This window comes from Equus quagga, chromosome 15, assembly GCF_021613505.1.
Source record: "Equus quagga isolate Etosha38 chromosome 15, UCLA_HA_Equagga_1.0, whole genome shotgun sequence".
Lineage (NCBI taxonomy): Eukaryota > Metazoa > Chordata > Mammalia > Perissodactyla > Equidae > Equus > Equus quagga.
Genome location: NC_060281.1, coordinates 12720248 through 12738552, shown reverse-complemented (window position 1 = coordinate 12738552; position 18305 = coordinate 12720248). Strand labels below are relative to the sequence as shown.

Sequence of the window (18305 nt, the reverse complement as noted above, 5' to 3'; positions counted from 1 at the left end):
GTTTATAAATGTTATATAACGATAAAACCAAACCAAATTTATAATATAGTTAGATAAACAATACTGTGTGAAATGGATAATGATCCACTTGCAAAGCTTTTCCTCTGCGTGGGTATGGTCTCCGTGCTTTGTATCTATTAGCTCATTTAATGATCACAGAAGCAGATTTTACTCTGATTGCATCTGGTTTACAGAGGAGAAACTGAGGCACACAGGCCACTCAGCTATTAAGTGTCACAGCTTTACTTTGAGCCCAGGCAGTTTGGCTTCAGAGAATGTGCGCTTAATTACACTAAGTTGCCTGTCTAAAAGCCCGTGAATGACATTAAGGTGGCAGATGGTGCTGATGAGTTAACATTCAGTGGCAGGTAGTTGGTTTAACTCGGGGGAGAGATGTGTATGTGTTGACCTGATTCTTTTGATTTAGAGCATGGTGGACCATCCTCCACGTCACCATCATGATTCCTGCCATTATTTTCTCTTTTTCAACAATAAGTGTTTTAACCACACATCTGTTATTTGTATGAGCTAATTTAGTAGTGCACCAAAAACCACAATTCCGTAAAACTGAAAAAAAAATAGGAAAAGAAAAATTAATCCACTGAATATTTACTTATTAAACTGATTGTTAATGAACTTTTGCAAAATGATAGGAAAAATACAAGATCTAAGGAATATGTTCTGGACAAATGCTGTGGGTTCTTTTGACTTCAGAGGTTTAGACGAAGACAGCTCAATTCTACCATTGTTTCCCTCGTTGAACTCAAGACAGACCTTCATTTGTTCTGATGTTTGGCCTTCCCTGGGCGTCCACATGATCATAAATGTAACTGCAAGAGTGAGACCGCTCAGAGCATACTGGATTTTTAGGTTGCCATGCAGATTCTCTAGAGTTGACTTATGTTAAAAAAAATGTTACTTTTGAGACAAAAGCTCAACTTTAAATTTCTTAAAGTGTTGTGATCTTTCAAAAACACATTCACAGGGGTCTTCACTTTAAAAACTACTGGGCTGGGGGGATGTCTTACAGACTGGAATTCAATTTGATGCTGAAAGGAATGTGGGCAAGCAGAGCGGGCTGCCTGGTGGCGACCAGAAGCGCTGCATACTGATGGTGGCACGACCGCACCAGGATGTGGAACACTTGAGCGTGAACCGCCAAGTGCTTCTAGTTCCATCAACAATCTCTTTTAGTGATGATGACTCTGCGCCTGTTGTTTGGGGTGGCTCTTGTTCTGCCACAGAGTGGCAGAGTGCTGTTGCTGAACTCCAGGCTTCCTTTGTACTAATTTAATGTAATGAATCTGTGGGTCGGACTCTGCCCGAGTGTTTACCATTGGAGACCCAACTTCAGTGTTTCATATACAAAGAGGGGTGTCAGCTGGTAAGAATGCCCCGATGTGGGGTTGTTGGAGGATACTGACCCACACAAATTTCCCAATGTCCTTGTCACCACTGTATCACCAATTCTGGGCAGGGCTCAGCAAACAGTCAATGCTCAATGACTTCAGGTTGAGTGAAGAAATGCCATTAACCCTTCTAAGGTCGGGGAAGACATTTTTAATTCCTCTATTGCACAATATAATTTCAGGTATTTTATAACTATTATCAAGGGATTAAATGGCCATGAAGGAAATTTTCTAAAAGATGGCTTCTGAAAAATGGCAAAATGAACTTTTTTGTGTGTGATCAATGAATTCTTTTCCTTTTTGCCCCTTCTCAGAGTAAGAGACATCAGACATCTCCACTTCTATTAAGTAGGCACTTCTTTGTAAGCCTTCTAAACTCTTCCCGGCCCTGTCCTCAGCTGGGACTGGCGTCAGTACACTCCCTGTAGGCCCATATTAGTGAGGAGGTCAATCACCTGGTCCCGTCTTTCCTCTCAGGAGAGAAGAGGCTGCTGAAATCTAAGAGCTAACTTGCCAAGCTCCCAGTGGGGCTCATTACAGGAAAAGGAAAATTTTCGTGTTTTTTTGGACAAGCTCAGCTCAGCTAGTGAAAAATGGCAGGACGAGTCAGTCTAGAGCAAGATGAGGAGCTAGAGCTGCTACGTGAGAATCTAAGAGAGGGTTTCCTTTAAAATAAAATATACTAGGTTTAAAAATAAGTAGTTTTAGGCTTTTCTCTTTGCAGCTATAAAATTAAATACTAACTAAAGAAATGTGCTTCTAGTTCTGGTCCAAAAAAGTGAGCTATGAAGGTGATAATATTGCCCAGCTATCACTTTGAGTTCTTTTCCCCCTGGCTGGTGGGTTGCACTGCTTCCCCTCATACTCTCAGGCCCGGTTCCCTTTGTGTTTGATAGCGTGTTGCCATGGTACCATCCAGACGCGCTTTCCTGCAGATAGACTTGTTAAGAGACTTTTCTATTCTCAGTATCAGGAAGGGAGTGGAGGGGGGAAAGGATATCATTTAACCGCTGGAATTAATTGAACAAGTCCCATGAATGCCAGTGAAATAATGGCAAAAATATTTGTATGCAGAGGAGTTAAGAATATCCCTTGATAATATACTATTTGTGCGTGGTGTGCTCCTCTTTGTGCCTTTAAACAATTTTGTATTTATATTTTAAGTTTGGTTTGCATTTCCAGTGCTTGATCGAATACTGGAGCGTACCCTGGAGGATTTGCTCAGGAGATTATCTTCTTCTTCTTTGATCTTATACAGCCAGTTGATGTAGTATTGTTTCTTACAGGACATTGCTTTTGCAAATAAAAGTGCTTTCTTTATAGTGATTTAAAATTTTTTCTATGTATCCCAAAGAAATTTTTTGCTATAATTATTCATTATTCTCACCATTGCCTCGCTTTTAAAACTGTTTACTGATTGTTTTTGTAGATTGCCTCTTATTTTGGTAACTCTAGGTTTAAAAATTTTACAGACAGAGTCATCAGAATCCCCCCAAAATCACTGTCTCTTTGAATGGTTTGAAGGAACAATAAGTTCTATTTATAAGAAGTTTACCTTTTTTTCGTTTCTTTGCTTCTGTATTCTAAACTTTTTAAAAATCCAGGTAAACCTTTGAACTCGAATGTGTTATGGAAATAGCTTCACCTGCATCTCCACTCAGGACAGGGTGAAGCTATGGCAAGGGGACCATTTGGGAGGGTTGCAGTGCTGGCAACTTCAGAATGGCTGAAGAAAGGGCAGAAATGAAAATAGTCTGTTAAAGATATTCTCCAAAAGGGTGAGCGATACATTTTAGATGAATGTTATCGCTCTGCTTTAGCCTCATTTTAGAGGTTCTTTGTCATTTATTTTTCCTCTTAAAATCCAAAGCTCTCTTGGTGATCTCTTGGCTCTTGGAGTCACCTGCAGTGACCAAAGAAATCCCTGGAAAGTTGTTCATGAGAAACTGAAGAAGTTACATGCAAAGAGAGGATTTTGGTTGTGACTGACAGAAGGAGAATGATTTCTCTGATTTCTACTTTCAGCAGGGTCGCATTAGGTTCCAGCCGCAGCTCTGGAGACACTCGAGGTCACTTTCATCCCGTGAGTGACAAGCGAATGTAGCAATCCTTAAAGGTGAAGCAATCTGTTTGGAAATATGTTGCCATCTTGCCACTTAGAAGCATCCTTGGATGTGGCAGATGGCCTCATGGGGTGTTGGTGTATGCATGTGCTGTGGTGTGTGAGTTTAAATATATAATTTACCCACTACGATTGATTTCTACGGACCCACATATTTAGAAACTGCTAGTTATTTTTGGTCTTCAAAAATGAAATTTTCTTAATTGGATGGTGTCATATAGAGAATTTTATGTTGAGGTTATTGGCGCTTTGCCTCCACTTATACACGGATACACATCATTACTTGTCTATCACTTGGCGTGCATCTGTCTAATCTGGAGATCGTAAGGGTGGAACTGGCTCAGGAGACGGTGGGTACATCTTTGTCTGAGATCTATTACTGACTGGCTGTGTGTCCTGAGGTAGGTGGCTTAGCTGCTCAGGACTTTCGTCTCTAAATCTTTAAGAGATTTATATCTATATGGTGTCTAAGTCCTCTTATCCTCAAGTTTCATAGATCATTAAAGAAACTGCAGGAAACAAGGATCTTTCTCTCAAGTTATTCAAGCCCTAGAACTGGCAATCATTTAAAGGAGCACCATATAAATATAGAGAACATCACTGTATTAGTAAGTTTTATATAAACCTTTCAGAAATCCATGCGTGGGCTGACTTACATGGTGGCCTCACTTCTATAGTGTTTGTTTTCTCCTCTCAGGAATAAACTCTGGACACAAGGACCTCTGCAAAAGGCTTTAGGTTGCTTAGAAAAATGCTGACTTAACTACAAGGGAGAGAAGAAAAGAGAGAATAACCGTTTGTTACTTCTTTATGAAATTCTTAGTGACCAGAGATGAGAGAAAGAGAGAGAGAGAGGGAGAAGGAGACGGAGGGACAAGAAGAGGGAACAGAAAAGGGACAGCGTTTTTGTTGCTGGAATGAAACTAAACTAAATTTTTTTGTGTTACAATTTTAAAAAAAATTTTGGTTCAGATTTTCCTTTGAATGAAGTATTTACAGTTACTTGAAGGATTTTGAATTGAAATGTAATTACTGCCTGTGAAAAAGGTTAATTTCTACTGAATGAAAACTAAAGAAATCAAGAAAGAGAGGGATGCATGGGTAGGAGATCAAGGAAGTGTGGGAGCTATTTGCTCAGTTTTAGAGACAATGAAGTTTCAATATCAATCAAACCTTCTCCTTGTAGATTATAATGCAGCTGCCTAGAGCTTTTGCAGATTGGCAGTGTGATACTTTGTTGATCAGTTTAAGATGATATAAGCTTTTTGGAAAGCAATTTGGCAAGATGCATCGATAACTTGAAAAATTCGTACCATTTGACCTCATAATTCTACTTTTAGCAATCTATCCTAAGGAAAAATTATAAAAATGTGGAGAAGGATTTATGTGCAAAAGATGTTTATTGTTGGGCTATTCTGAATGCCAGACAGGCCCCCAATGTGTTGACTTTGTTCCCTTCCGGGCAGATTCCATAATCCAGTATTATAATCATTCTCTTGCAAATACCTTCCTTCCTCTCACCCTGCCTTCTTTTATCTCATTCATCTGGCCAACCCTGACACTGAAGGAACCCAACTGTCTCTTTACTTTCTGTCTGCACCTGACCTTGTTGGAGGGCATCACAATCAGGCAGAATAGCAGCATTATAAATTGATGATTACCAACCCCCAACACTATTTATTAACATACTTGGTACATATGCCAAATATGGTGACGATTCCTACTCTTCTTCCTGGTGAATCTAAGAACCAATATTCTTTTTTCATGAAATACCCTGAACCTTCCTTTGGCTTCTGGGCATCACGGTTTCTTAGTTTCCTCCTGCCTCTCTGATGTGGGCATCTTCTCTTTCATCTGACAGCTAAGTTTTCCATTTCTTTAGCCCTCAGTCTTTTGGAATTTTCTCTCCTCTCTGTGTTCTCTCACTCTCGATGACCGGATGTATCCCCTTGGCTTTCAACGCAACCTCTATGATGCTGACATCCGAATGTATATCTCCAGCCCTACCCTCTCTGCAGAGCCTCAGATCCCCATATTCAAATACCTACCTGGCAGAGCCACTTGGCCATTCACAGCATCGCACTCTTGACGTCCCCTTCCCATCTGCTCTCATTTTAGAACATGCCATTCTGCACAAAGAAAATAATTTCCTTAATGTTTTGGTGAATTTCATTCTAGGTAAATTATAGCTATTTGTAAAAAAAAAAAAATACGTGTTAAAAAAGAAAATAACTTACAACCAAAAAACCTGAGAACTTTCTTACCCAAATTCACGACTTGGTTGTTTACAAAGTTCATTAAGCTTCTCGTTTAATAAATGCAAATGCTAGAAAATACAAAACATGGCACAGTATTTATTAAGAGCAAATGTGTACCTAATGGTAATTTGAATATATTTTTTAAAAAACAGAAACCCTTGCCAGTTTCCTAGGTTTTACATCTGTTATGTAGACAAGCAGAAAGCACAGCAGGGGTGAAAAATGGCTGTTTCCCAGAGGAATAGATTCACAGATATTCCCATTTGCAGAAATTCATCCGGGATCAGTAGCATTAGCACAGACATTCCACTTATGTAGATACATTTTCAAAACGCCCCCAGGCTTACAGGAAAATAACTGCCTCTGCTTTCTGTGGTCGTCCTTGGGGAGAAGCAGAGCTGATATGCGAACATTAACGACATAAATTCACTTTTCAAAAGTAGATCAGCTCGAAATTGTGAGTCAGAAACAATTTTCTAGCTCAGTGGTTCTCAGCTTTTCAAAGTATGAGAACACCTTTTTAACATCTGAAAAGAGTTACAGACATCTCCTTCCTGCAAAACAAAACAAAATTAAACAAAAACCCTGCACAAAATCATGGTAGCTGTTATGTTTTCATTTCTTTCAATTGAGGAAATAAAGTGACAAGAAAGCTACCATAGATTTGGTAATTCTTTAAGAAACTTGTATTCCTTTTTCTCCTTTCTCTTGATTTTTTTCTATGTTTGTATTTATTTTTTAGTTTTATATATATATATAATTTTTTTTTGATATGTTACCTCAAATTCTTTGTGGGAGGAGTATGGGTATTAAAAAAGAAAATCAGGGGGCCGGCCCTGTGGCCGAGTGGTTAAGTTCGAGGGCTCCGCTTCGGCGGCCCAGTGTTTCACCTGTTCAGGTCCTGGGCTCGGACATGGCCCCGCTCATCAGGCAATGTTGAGGTGGCGTCCCACATAGCACAACCAGAGGCACTCACAACTAAAAATACACAACTATGTACTGGGGGGCTTTGGGAGAAAAAGGAAAAGTAAAAATCTTTAAAAAAAAAAAAAAAAGAAAATTAATTTAGTAATTTTTTATTAGGTAAGTTATTTTTAAAAATTATGAATTGTTTACATTTCAACTATTTAAAGCTACACATGCACATCATTTATGAAGTCAGACAATTCTACAGGGCTTGCAATAAAAAACAGCAGTCCGCTGGGAACCTCTATCCAGCCTCTCAAATTTTCCACTCCTCAGCAACAACCGCTTCCAACCAATGGGGCAATTTCTTTTGATATTTATTTCCATGTCTCTATATGGTAGACTTATGTTGCTACTTCTTTTGCTGCAACTTTATTATTACTAAGCTTTTGCAGTTTTAATCATAATATATTGACTGATACCCTTGCTTGATAATTTCTCTTTTGACCCACCAGACATGTTTACTTCCTGCCTCCTCCCTCCTGCCCCCCTAACACAGCTAGAGCAGAATTTTGGTTAGATCAATATTCAGTATTATTATTTGGACTATAAAAATGCTATTTTATAGATAAGGCAAGCGGCATTCTATGGTTACTTTTTCTCTCTTGTAAAATGCTTTATTTTCCTCACAGTTAATAATTGTTTGCTTTGTTATTTTATGTGCTTGTCACCAATTCAATCCCAAACTCTCTGCTCTCTAAATTTAATCAGTCGCATGAAGTTCTATCTAGTCACCGTCTTGAAGAAATCCATCTTCGTGCTTTCCAGCTGGTTCTAAACTCTCCTAGTTGCTCTCAAGATCAGCTTCAGAATAATCTTGGGAGCTCCCTGTACCATCTTCCTAGTGATTTTTTCACTCTTATGTTGGATTACTTGGTTTTTGGATTCCTTGTCTTCCTTTTTCTTGGTTTACTTCCTTGTTTTGGTGGAACATATCCTTTGGTAGTTTTCTGAGAAAAGTGTATTTCAGAAAAGGTTTTTTCAGACTTACATTTCCAGAAAATATTTTTTATTTCACTCTTTTTTTTTTTTTTTTTTGAGGAAGGTTAGCCCTGAGCTAACATGCTAACATCCACTGCCAATCCTCCTCTTTTTGCTGAGGAAGATTGGCCTTGAGCTAACATCTGTGCCCATCTTCCTCTATTTTATATGTGGGATGCCTGCTACAGCATGGCTTGATGAGCGGTGTGTAGGTCTGCGCCTGGGATCTGAATTGGCCAACCCTGGGCCACCAAAGCGGAATGTGTGAACTTAACTGCTATGCCACTGGGCCAGCCCCTATTTTACTCTAACTTTTAATCAATAGTTTGGATATGTAATTCTAGGTTGGAAATCTTTTTCCTTAATAATTTTGGCTTCTAGTTTCCAGAGTTTCTGTTGGGTGATATAATGCCATTCAGATTTTTGATGTTTTGTTTGAAAAAAAATATTGAAGGTTTTAGGATCTTCTCTACTTTCATGTTCTGAAATTTCACAAGGATATGGCTTCATGTAGGTTTATATTCATCTATCATATTAGGACCTGGTGCACCTTTCAATGTGAAAACTAGTTTCCTTCAACTATGGGGATTTTTTAAATTATTATTATTATCTTGATTATTTGCTCTCTTTTTTTCTTTCTTCTCTCTTTCCGGATTTTCTGTTATTTGGATCTTTGACCTACTGGACTTTTCTAATTTTCTTTTTTTTTCCATTTCTATTTTCATCTTTTTATTTTAGTTTCTGGAATATTTCTTTTTCCTTCTAAGTTTTTCATTTCTGCTATATATTTTTGGTTTCTCAGAGCTCCTTTTTGTTCTCTGCATATACTTTTAAAAAATTTATTTATTTTTTTTTCAAGGTTTGCTTTTTGGTGAGGAAGATTGGCCCTGAGCTAACATCTGTTGCCAATCTTCCTCTTGGTTTTTTTGCCCCAAAGCCCCAGCACATAGTTGTATATCATAGTTGTAAGTCCTTCTAGTGCTTCTGTGTGCATGTCTCCACAGCATGGCTTGACGAACAGTATATAGGTCTGCGCCTGGGATCTGAACTGGTGAACCACGGGCTGCCGAAGCAGAGTGCGTGAACTTAACCACTATGCCACTGGCGCAGGCCCCATATACTTTTTAAAAAATAGTGTCCCGTTCTTACTTCATGGATACAATATGTTCTTTTCTCTTTTTGAGGATGTTAATAATAGTTGTCGAAGAGTTTTTTTTCTTCCTGCATTATATCTGTCTCCTATAAATTACTTTTTTCTTATTATTTGCTTTGGTCTCTGTCTTTCCTATGAGATACTTCCCTCAAATGTCTGATGATCCTTATCTGACTGCTCATTTATTAGTAGGGCATTAAAAGCCTGGTTGGAAGCCTACTAAGGAGGCTGGTTGCCATGGTCTGTCTTGTAAGGCAATCTGGTCATGTCAGCATCTTTAGAGCTTTTCTCTTGGGCTGGTGTGAATTTCTAGAGTACTTACTTCTAATTTTCTTTCTGGAATATCTGTACCCAGTTTCCAGTAGCCTGGAGTGGGGCATCTCAAATTCCATATGTAAACTTTTACTTAATTCTACCTATACGGTTGCCTAGGATGATTTTTCATAGGTTCTCTAAATGTAAAAGGAAAAGGAAGAAACCTTCAAGCCCTGGGAGAATTGTTATGGTCACCCTGCAAAAGCAGGAGCGGCCCCCACTCAAAGTCTGGTTCAGATGTCGAGACTGATGACGCCATACACACCAAAGGGGTATGAGATGGTTTATTACTCACATATTGGGGATTTCTGTGGGGAGCAGGGCAGCCTCTTAAGCAGGTCCAAAATGCTTTGACAGAACAAGGAAAGGAGCCTGGCCGGGTTTTTATTGTGGTTAGGGGCTGGGCTGGGGTGAGGGTTCATGTGCAAAGAGGATTGCATGATTTGAATCTCTCTCCTATCCTGTTTTCTTATCGTCTTGCTCAGGCGCTGGCACGGGGGAAGAGGGAGTGGTGAGGTTTGAGAGCTGCCAGCAGTCAAACATCAAAAGATGGAGTCAGAATCCTCAATACAGGAATGCTCTGAACAGAGGGCAGAACAATGTTTTAAGGATTGCTTCCCTTTTCAGAAAATGTTACTAGGGAAGATTGTCCTACCCAGGTCCAAGATAGAGAAGAACTTCAATTTAAACGTTCAGTTCTCCCTTTGCATGGCTAATGATGAAGCCAGGAGTTCGTGGGTGATTCTATTATTAGGAAAACTTGTTTAAAAGACTTTAGAGCAGTGATTTCCAGAGTGCGGCAGATCACCAGCAACATCAGCATCTCCTGGGAATTAGTTACAAATGCACATTCTCAGGCCCCACCTCAGACCTACTGAATCCGAAACTCTGGGGGTGGGGCCCTGCAGTCTCTGTTTCAACAAGCCCTGCAGGTGATGCTAACACACGCTCAAATTTGAGAACCACAGTTGGAGCATAGACAGGTTAAGACAAGCTCGGGAAGGAGCTGAAGATGAAATGGCTCAGTGTAGTGAAGAAAGAGGACTTTTTAATTTTACACTGGTAGGTAGAAAAAACAGTTCACTCTCCCTGAGAAGGGCAGGCAGACAGGAAGTTTCGGCAGAGAGGAGAGGAGCTCAGCTGCATGGCAGAAGGTGAGGGCTGAGGGGGAAGAGATTGGCGAAAATTCCCAAGAGATAGTGATAACCGAAGAACTAAGAATGACGATGTGTGATATTCTGTTGTGAGTTTTCTATGTTGTAATATCCCTCCCTCAGAATCCTCATACAGTGCTCGTGGGAGTGCAAACTGGTGCAGCCACCATGGAAGAGTCCTCAAAAAACTAAAAATAGATCTACCATATTCCACAAATACCCAGCTATTCCATTGCTGGGTCTTTATCCAAAGAACATGAAAAGACAAATGTGTAAAGATATGTGCACTCCTATGTTCACTGCAGCATTGTTCACAATAGCCAAGACTTGGAAGCAACCTAGGTGCCCGTCGAGGGAGGAATGGATAAGGAAGATGTGGTATATATACACAATGGACTACTACTCAGCCATAAGAAATGATGAAATCTGGCCTTTTGTGACAACATGGATGGACTTTGAGGGCATTACGCTAAGCAAAATAAGTCAGAGGGAGAAAGTCAAATACCATATGATCTCACTCATAAGTAGAAGATAAAAACAATGACAAACAAACACACAGATTCAGAGACTGGATTGGTGGTTACCAGCAGGGAAGAGGGGCAGGGAGGAGGTACAAAGGGGCGATCAGGCACATGTGTATGGTGACGGATTGTAAGTAGTCTTTGGGTGGTGAACATGTTGCAATCTATACAGAAATCGAAATATATAATGATGTACACCTGAAATTTATATAGTGTTATAAACCATTGTTACTGCAATAAAAAAAGAATAAAAAATTAAAAAAATATATCCCTCCCTCAGTCACGAGTCTTCAATAGAAGTCAGTTATACATAACCAACTTGTGCAGAGCAGTGGAGAACGAAGAAGAAGATGCCAAAGGAAAACAAATCCACCATTACTCTGTGTAGAGACAGATGTACTCTGTTTTTCCTTACCGATATATTCCCCAACACATTTAGTATTCCCTGACTGGCTGACTAAAGAAATGAAATGTCTGAGTATTTTTAGAATTTATGGAAAGAATTTAGGCATTTTTTTCCAAAAAGGAGTAATTTGTTGCTTTAGGCATCCTATGTATTAAAAATAGAAATGAAAAATATTGGTATGCATTTGATTTTTCTCCTTGAAATATGTAAATTCCTCATAAATAGAATATACTTGTATTTATAAATATCTATATAAATTACCTATAATATCTACGTTTTCCTTGAAAATTGTTAAAATGAAGGCTTTCCCTATAGACAGATGTCTTAGAAGCTTCTTGAATACATTTTCCTATACTTTAAAAAATTAAACTTTTTTTTAAGGAATACTAAATAGTAAAAATAATGCCAAAGGAATGACTAAAGTTTTCTGCAATGACACACCTAGAGATGAGCAGAGTCATGGAGAATTGTGGAGCTGGAAGGGACCCTCTGTTGTTAAGATGGTACCCCTGCTTTACGGGACTCCCTGCTCTCCTGACTGTCAGTTCAGAGTCTTTCCCTGACACATTCCTTTATAGATTTAGACCAAAGCTTCAGCATCAATTGTCATCCGTTAGCATTTTGAGTACCTCTCCATTGTGGCCGATGTGGTAGGGAAAAAAAGGACAAAACTCCTTCCTTTAAGAAGTTGTGCTCTTTCTTCTGTGTCTCTTTTTCTCAGTATCCATTAATTTTTAGTATCTGTTAATCCTGCTCTGTGAATCCATCCTTTCTTCTGCCTCCCATGATCTGAGAATCCCCAACCTATTTTTCCAGCTCAGATCTCTTTTCTATAACAATTTCATATCTCCATCTGCCCTTACAAGATTTCTTTTTGGATGTTGTCCTGTTACCTCAAAGTCTTTATATCTGGAAGGGAATTCTGGTCTCCTCTTCCTTGGTCCAAAAAAGGATCAGCCCTCCTGATTTACCTATTTGTGTCACTAGCACCATCATTCTTTTTGTCACTTATACCATCAACCAACTCCTTCTCTCATCTCTAACCTGTCACCTAGGCCAGTTGATAGTTCTTTCAGGAAGGCTTCTCTGTTGACTCTCAGCCTTGTTCATTTCTCTTCCCCTTGCACCCAGATCATTGCAGTTGTTCCATGAATGGCTTCCCTGCCTTGAGTCTCTCTTCACCCGCAAGCCTCATTTCCGAGTGGTGCAGAATTAACCTTCTCAAAGACTCTCCTCTTATTCTGTCATTCTCTTGCTCAGGAAGCCTCAGGGGCTTCCTGTCATCCAAAGGGTAAAATCTACGATCCTTGTTCAGGTGCTAGGCCCTTCCACAATGGGCTGTCCATCCTTCAACCTCATCTCCCCGTATTTTCCAATGAAAAAAATATTGTTCTCACTAGGTTGTCTTATGTCTGGTTCTTTGAATTCTCCTCTTCCTCTGGCTCTTATCTTCTTCTTCAAGTCTTGCTTCAGATGCCAATGTTTCCTCTGGATAATGTTTTCTGATCAACCAACCCGCAGCAATTTCTCCCTTGTTTGAAATTTTAATTTTTAAAGTCTTTTTTTTTTCTTAAATATTTTCTGGGAAAGATTTGTCCTGAGCTAACCTCTGTTGCCAATCTTCCTCTTTATTTTTCCTTCCCCAAAGCCCTAGTACATAGTTGTCTAGTTGTAAGTCCTTCTAGTTCTTCTGTGTGAGCTGCTGCCACAGCATGGCTACTGACAGACAAGTGGTACGGTTCTGCACCAGAGAACTGGCCTGGGCCACCAAAGTGGAGCATGCTGAACTTTAACCACTAGGCAGTCAGGGCTGGCTCTCTCCCTTATTTGAATTTTGCAAGCACTTGCTGTTCCATATATTTGGCTGCTAATTATATAACAGCTACTCTCTATTGAGCTGAGCCCTACTCTGTGCTCAGCAGTATTCTAAGCCATTCTTAATTCATTTTTTCATCACACAATCAGACGAAGTAAGTAAAGTGACCACCTCCATTTTACAGAGAAAACAGAGGCACAGACGGGTTAAGTAATTTACCCGAAGTCACAGGATGGTAGACCCAGGATTCGAATCCAAACTGTCTGGCCCAGAATATGAACTCTCATCCACCATTACTGCCTCTCAGTGTGCACTGACTTCAACTGCTCTCTCTGTGTGTGCACATTTTTACAGGAGTTGCCTTCCTAATTAAATTGTGTGCCCCTTAAAGGCAGAGTCCATATCTTCTATGCATGCTCCACAAGGCTTAGCAGACAGCTGTGTGCTTAAATAAACGCTGAATGTATGAGATGAATGGATTATGGAGGCTTTTTTTCTTCCTGAGATGATATAACTAATTTTCATTAATTGAAAAGATAGTTTCAAAATCAGATTTGACTAAGTCACAACCAAAGGAAAGGTCCACATCAGGAGGTGAGCCAATGTCCTGGCCCCACTGCTCAGGCTCAGTGGAGTCTGAGCATCTCACAAATTGTGCCATGTCAAAGTCTGAAAAGCGAAGAGGGCTCAGTGAGCCTGCACGTCTCTCCCGGTTCTCTGTGGTGGGTGGAAAGTGAACCTGGGTAAGGCCCGCGTGTCAGCAAATGAGAACTAACCAGCCTTGATGCTAGAAGTCGCAGCTGAATGACTAGCGTTGAAAATGCAATTACTCTTCCACTGTTTTTTTTTCTTTTGAAGTCAGGTGTGAGTTGTGGGAGGAAAGTTTGATGAAATTTTTCTGTGTTCTCGGACTGTTCAAGGAAAATTCAACAAAAATGCCTGGCGTACCAGGAAGAGGCCAAGAAGCAGAGGTGTGACAGAAGATGTCTTTAACCCGCTGACTTATATCACACGCTCACTTACAGCTGAGTCACGACTTGGAGCTCTTGATTTTTTCTCTTCATTGAATAAACGTCTTCAGAAGCTTTTGGAGATTACTTTATATTATTTTTAAGGCTATGCAAAATGAGTATAACTGTCTTTCTTAAGAGCCATTCACTTTTAAAAAGTGCACATGGGTCTCAAATGATAAGCCAACTGAGTGTCTAATAGCATTTTCTGGTATTTTTCAAGCACTTTATTAAGTAAAACGAACTCCTCGTACTTATTTCACGATTATTATGAACCCGTGTAAAATTTGCCTCTTGCAAAGCCCTTGGAGACATACACAGACTTTTAAGGAAATAAATTACTATTTATTTTTGGCAATGAATTAGACCTATTAGGGCACAGCGTTGGGTGTAAAAACAACCTGGGCCTGGTTCCTGCCCTGGAGGCATTCACCCTCTAGCTGTGAAGGCCAGATCCACCGAGGCCCACCTCCTTCAGCCACACATTCTTCTTTCAGACATCTTGGAACTTTTGATAACAGTCAGCCTTTGTTTACACTCTATCAGACCTAGATTTGATTTCCATGGTTGTTTTCCCTGTCTTGACCTGGTAGGTAATCACCTCCAAGGCTGCCAGGTGTGGTTTGCAAGTTGTACACCCAACTGACACTTGCAAGGTTGTACAGTGCCCAGCCTGCCCATCAGCACATGATGGCCCTGATCACTGTGTCTAGATGATTTTTGCAGATTGTCAATCTTATTTGTTCTGTATTGGCATCAGTGGTTTAATACTCAGAGTTCTGGAGGAGTTGCCTTACTTTTGTCCCCATGTACTAAACATATCAGATCCAAATTAAAAAGCCAGCCCTGATAGACTAGTGGTTAAAGTTTGGCATGCTCCACTTTGGTGGCCTGGGTTCGGTACCTGGGCGTGGAACCACACCACTCATCTGTCAGTAGCCATGCTGTGGTGGCGGCTCACATAGAAGAACCAGAAGGACTTACAACTAGAATATACAACTATGTACTGGGGCTTTGGGCAGGGAAAAAAGGGGGAGAGAGAGGAAGATTGGCAAAAGATGTTAGCTCAGGGAGAACCTTTCCCAGCCAAAAAAAAAAGTTAAAGAAAAACAAGAAGCAGTTCATTTTAAATACAAGACAATAATAAACTAAAGATTAGATGACTTGGAAAATGTTTTCTCAAAGGTCAGCGGTGGAGCCATAATAAGAGGAACATGTTCTAAGAGTCAAAATATTTGGCTTCTACTACTGGTTCAGTTACTTATTAATATTTTGACCCTCAGTGGGTTATTAAACTTTTTGGAGCCTAAAGAAGGGGAAGCAACACCCAGATGACCTGCTTCCCTGGGTTGTTAAGAAGCTCACAAGAGTGTGCAAGAGAGAGTGTGGTAGACGGCAATGCTAAAGGCATCCACAAGGCGTCCATTGTCATCATGAATGCTCCGCATTGGGCTAGTCTGGGAAGGAGAGTCCAGAGCTGGGATTAAACTTTGAATTTTGTTGTGCATTAGACTGAAGGCAGGAGCCATATTTTGTAAACTTCCCTGCTTCAAACACTTAGCACATAGATTTAAGAACTCCATGTTTTTAAATGAATGAAAATAGGTGAAACTCACAAGTCCAGAGAAAAATGGTACATTGATCCAAACTTTCAAATTTTCCAGATCAACAAATCTACTCTTAGAATGCTTGGCTGTGCCAGCCGTCAAGATAGGCCCTGAGGGTATGACAATGACCGAGAGAGAGTGGTCTTTGTCTTTAGAGAGTGGTCTGTGCTAGCAGGGTGAGAAGACAGTTAAGAAGTGATTAAAAATGTGTTGAATATTATAGCAGATATCTGAGCACATAATTAGGAATCTAACAATTGCTAATTTCAAGACAATTATTTAAATAGGTTGAAATACATTTGTATAAAACTTACCTCTAAAAGGAGTCTTTAGAACAAAAATTGGCAGTTGACATGATTTTCCAGACTCTTCTTCTTTTCTCCTACAGGAGAGACTTGTTTGTAGATTCTTCGTGACATTTATTTACGGAGGTCGAATGAGTGACATACAGAGGGCAGATTTTCCCAGTGAACATCCAGTGGCATTGTTAGCTTAAAGTTACTTATTTCTGAAGCATTCATTGAATATTTACTAAGTGCCAGGAGATGCCAGACCTGCATGTAGAAATGCGCTGTTCACTACGGTCCACTGGACACATGTGGCTGTGGTGTATTGGAAATGTGGCTAGTCCAAAGGGAGATGAGCTGTAAATGTAAAACGCATCCCGGACTTTGAAGACTTAACATGAAAACTAAAGAATGGCAAATATTTCATTAGTAATTTTTTACATTGATTGCACGTTGAAGTGATAATATGTTGGGCATATTGGATTAAATATAATATATTATTAAGATACATTTTACCTGTTTATTTTTACTTTTTAAAGTGTGGTTACTAGAAAATTTAAAATGATACATGTGGCTCATATTATCTTTCCACCGGACAGTGCTTCTTTAGAAGTTAATAGACTAGGGAGATGGACGTGGAAGCAGATCATTAGAAGTCAGCGGGGCTAGCGCTCGAAGGGAGGTAGGTGCGAAGTGCAGAGGAGGCTGCAGCCATCTCGCCGGTGCGCTCAGGAGAAGCGTCCAGAGGCAGGGAAGGCAGGCCGGGAGAGAGAAGTATGCACCAGGCGGGGAAGAAAGGCTGGTGGCTTTATGCACATCTACCTTTAAGGGGGACTGAGGAAAAGAGTCTAGAAGCAGCTGCAGGAAACTACAGAAATACGCTATCATAGTTTCCCATGATAGAGTTAAAACCGTGTGTAACTTATTTAGAATGTTATTATTTATTTGTCTTATGAACTGAATGACAAGAACATTTTTCTTACAAAAATTACTGAAATATCCTGAATGCATTTTCTCAGACACCACTAGATGGCACTGTGCTCTAGGATAGAAAAACAGGTGGGCAAGGAAAAGGGGCAATTTCTTGACTGTCTCCGTGGGCTAAATCTTTCAAAAGGATACTCCTATCATCATTTTTGAGCATGCAAACTCAATATACGTGTGTTTATTTATTTATAAATTATATACCTAATACTGCACTAATGCAGTATTCTACTAATGTAGAAAAATTGAAATATAAAAGGCTATGATGAAAATTAAACTGAAATTCTAATTAATGTCTTTCCTGCACTTTAGTGGATTTCTTTTTAAAGGATGTTTTTTAAAGATTTTATTTTTTTTCCTTTTTTCTCCCCAAAGCCCCCCAGTACATAGTTGTATATTCTTCATTGTGGGTCCTTCTAGTTGTGGCATGTGGGACGCTGCCTCAGCGTGGTTTGATGAGCAGTGCCATGTCCGTGCCCAGGATTCGAACCAACGAAACACTGGGCTGCCTGCAGCAGAGTGCGTGGACTTAACCACTCAGCCACGGGGCCAGCCCCTTTAGTGGATTTTTTGTGCATATCCTTGGGGTATGTGCAGCCGACTTTGAAGAACGCTGGTCTATTTCATGATTTTTATCTTTATAACGATGAAAATAACACCAAAACAACTAAAACATTTTACTACACAAAGATATTAAAATATGCACTGTAGTTAAATGTCAGTCCACTTAAAGTACTGAAATTAAAGATTAAAGTGAAAAAAGGTTTAGACTTGTTTGCTTGGAGTTCTTTGTGTTTTTTCATTTAAACCAGGTTTGGTCCGACATGTCAGAATCATAAGTGAGTTAAAAGAGCAGACCAAGTGCTGTGCAGTCTTTGCTCTGTTATATATATTTGCTGTTCAAAAATCAAAGAGGTTAAAAATTTTAGAAGGTAAAAACAAAGAGAACACAACCAACAAAAGAATGGATATAAATGATATAAAGAGATTGGTGGTATTGCCCCATGCCAAATAAATATGTAGAATTGAGTTAAAACAAAACAAAAGAGGAACAATCCTGACTTTATTAGAGAAATAAAGTTGCACTTTTGCCCTGATTTCATAGAACTGTCTCTGTAGAAGAAGGTTTTGTTGTTGTTGTTTTAATATGATGGACTTCTGGGTTTTGGGGAACAGGTGATCCCCACTGGTCAGGTGATCCCCACTGTCAGATGATCCCCACTGTCAGGTGATCCCAACTAGTCAGGTGATCCCCTCTGTCAGGTGACCCCAACTAGTCAGGTGATCCCCTCTGTCAGGTGATCCTCACTGGTTAA

The 18305-nt window shown here is 39.8% G+C and overlaps 1 long non-coding RNA gene across 1 annotated transcript in view; it reads right to left on the bottom strand.

Moving 5' to 3' along the window:
• LOC124226184 (uncharacterized) overlaps positions 1-16119 on the bottom strand; it is a 30965-nt gene extending 14846 nt beyond the window's left edge. Inside the window, exons 1-2 of the long non-coding RNA XR_006885226.1 lie at positions 16033-16119; positions 5580-5660 (exon numbers count right to left, since the gene is read on the bottom strand). This is a non-coding gene — a long non-coding RNA (uncharacterized LOC124226184). The remainder of the gene's footprint in view (positions 1-5579; positions 5661-16032) is intronic.
• Positions 16120-18305: the final 2186 nt, after the last annotated feature.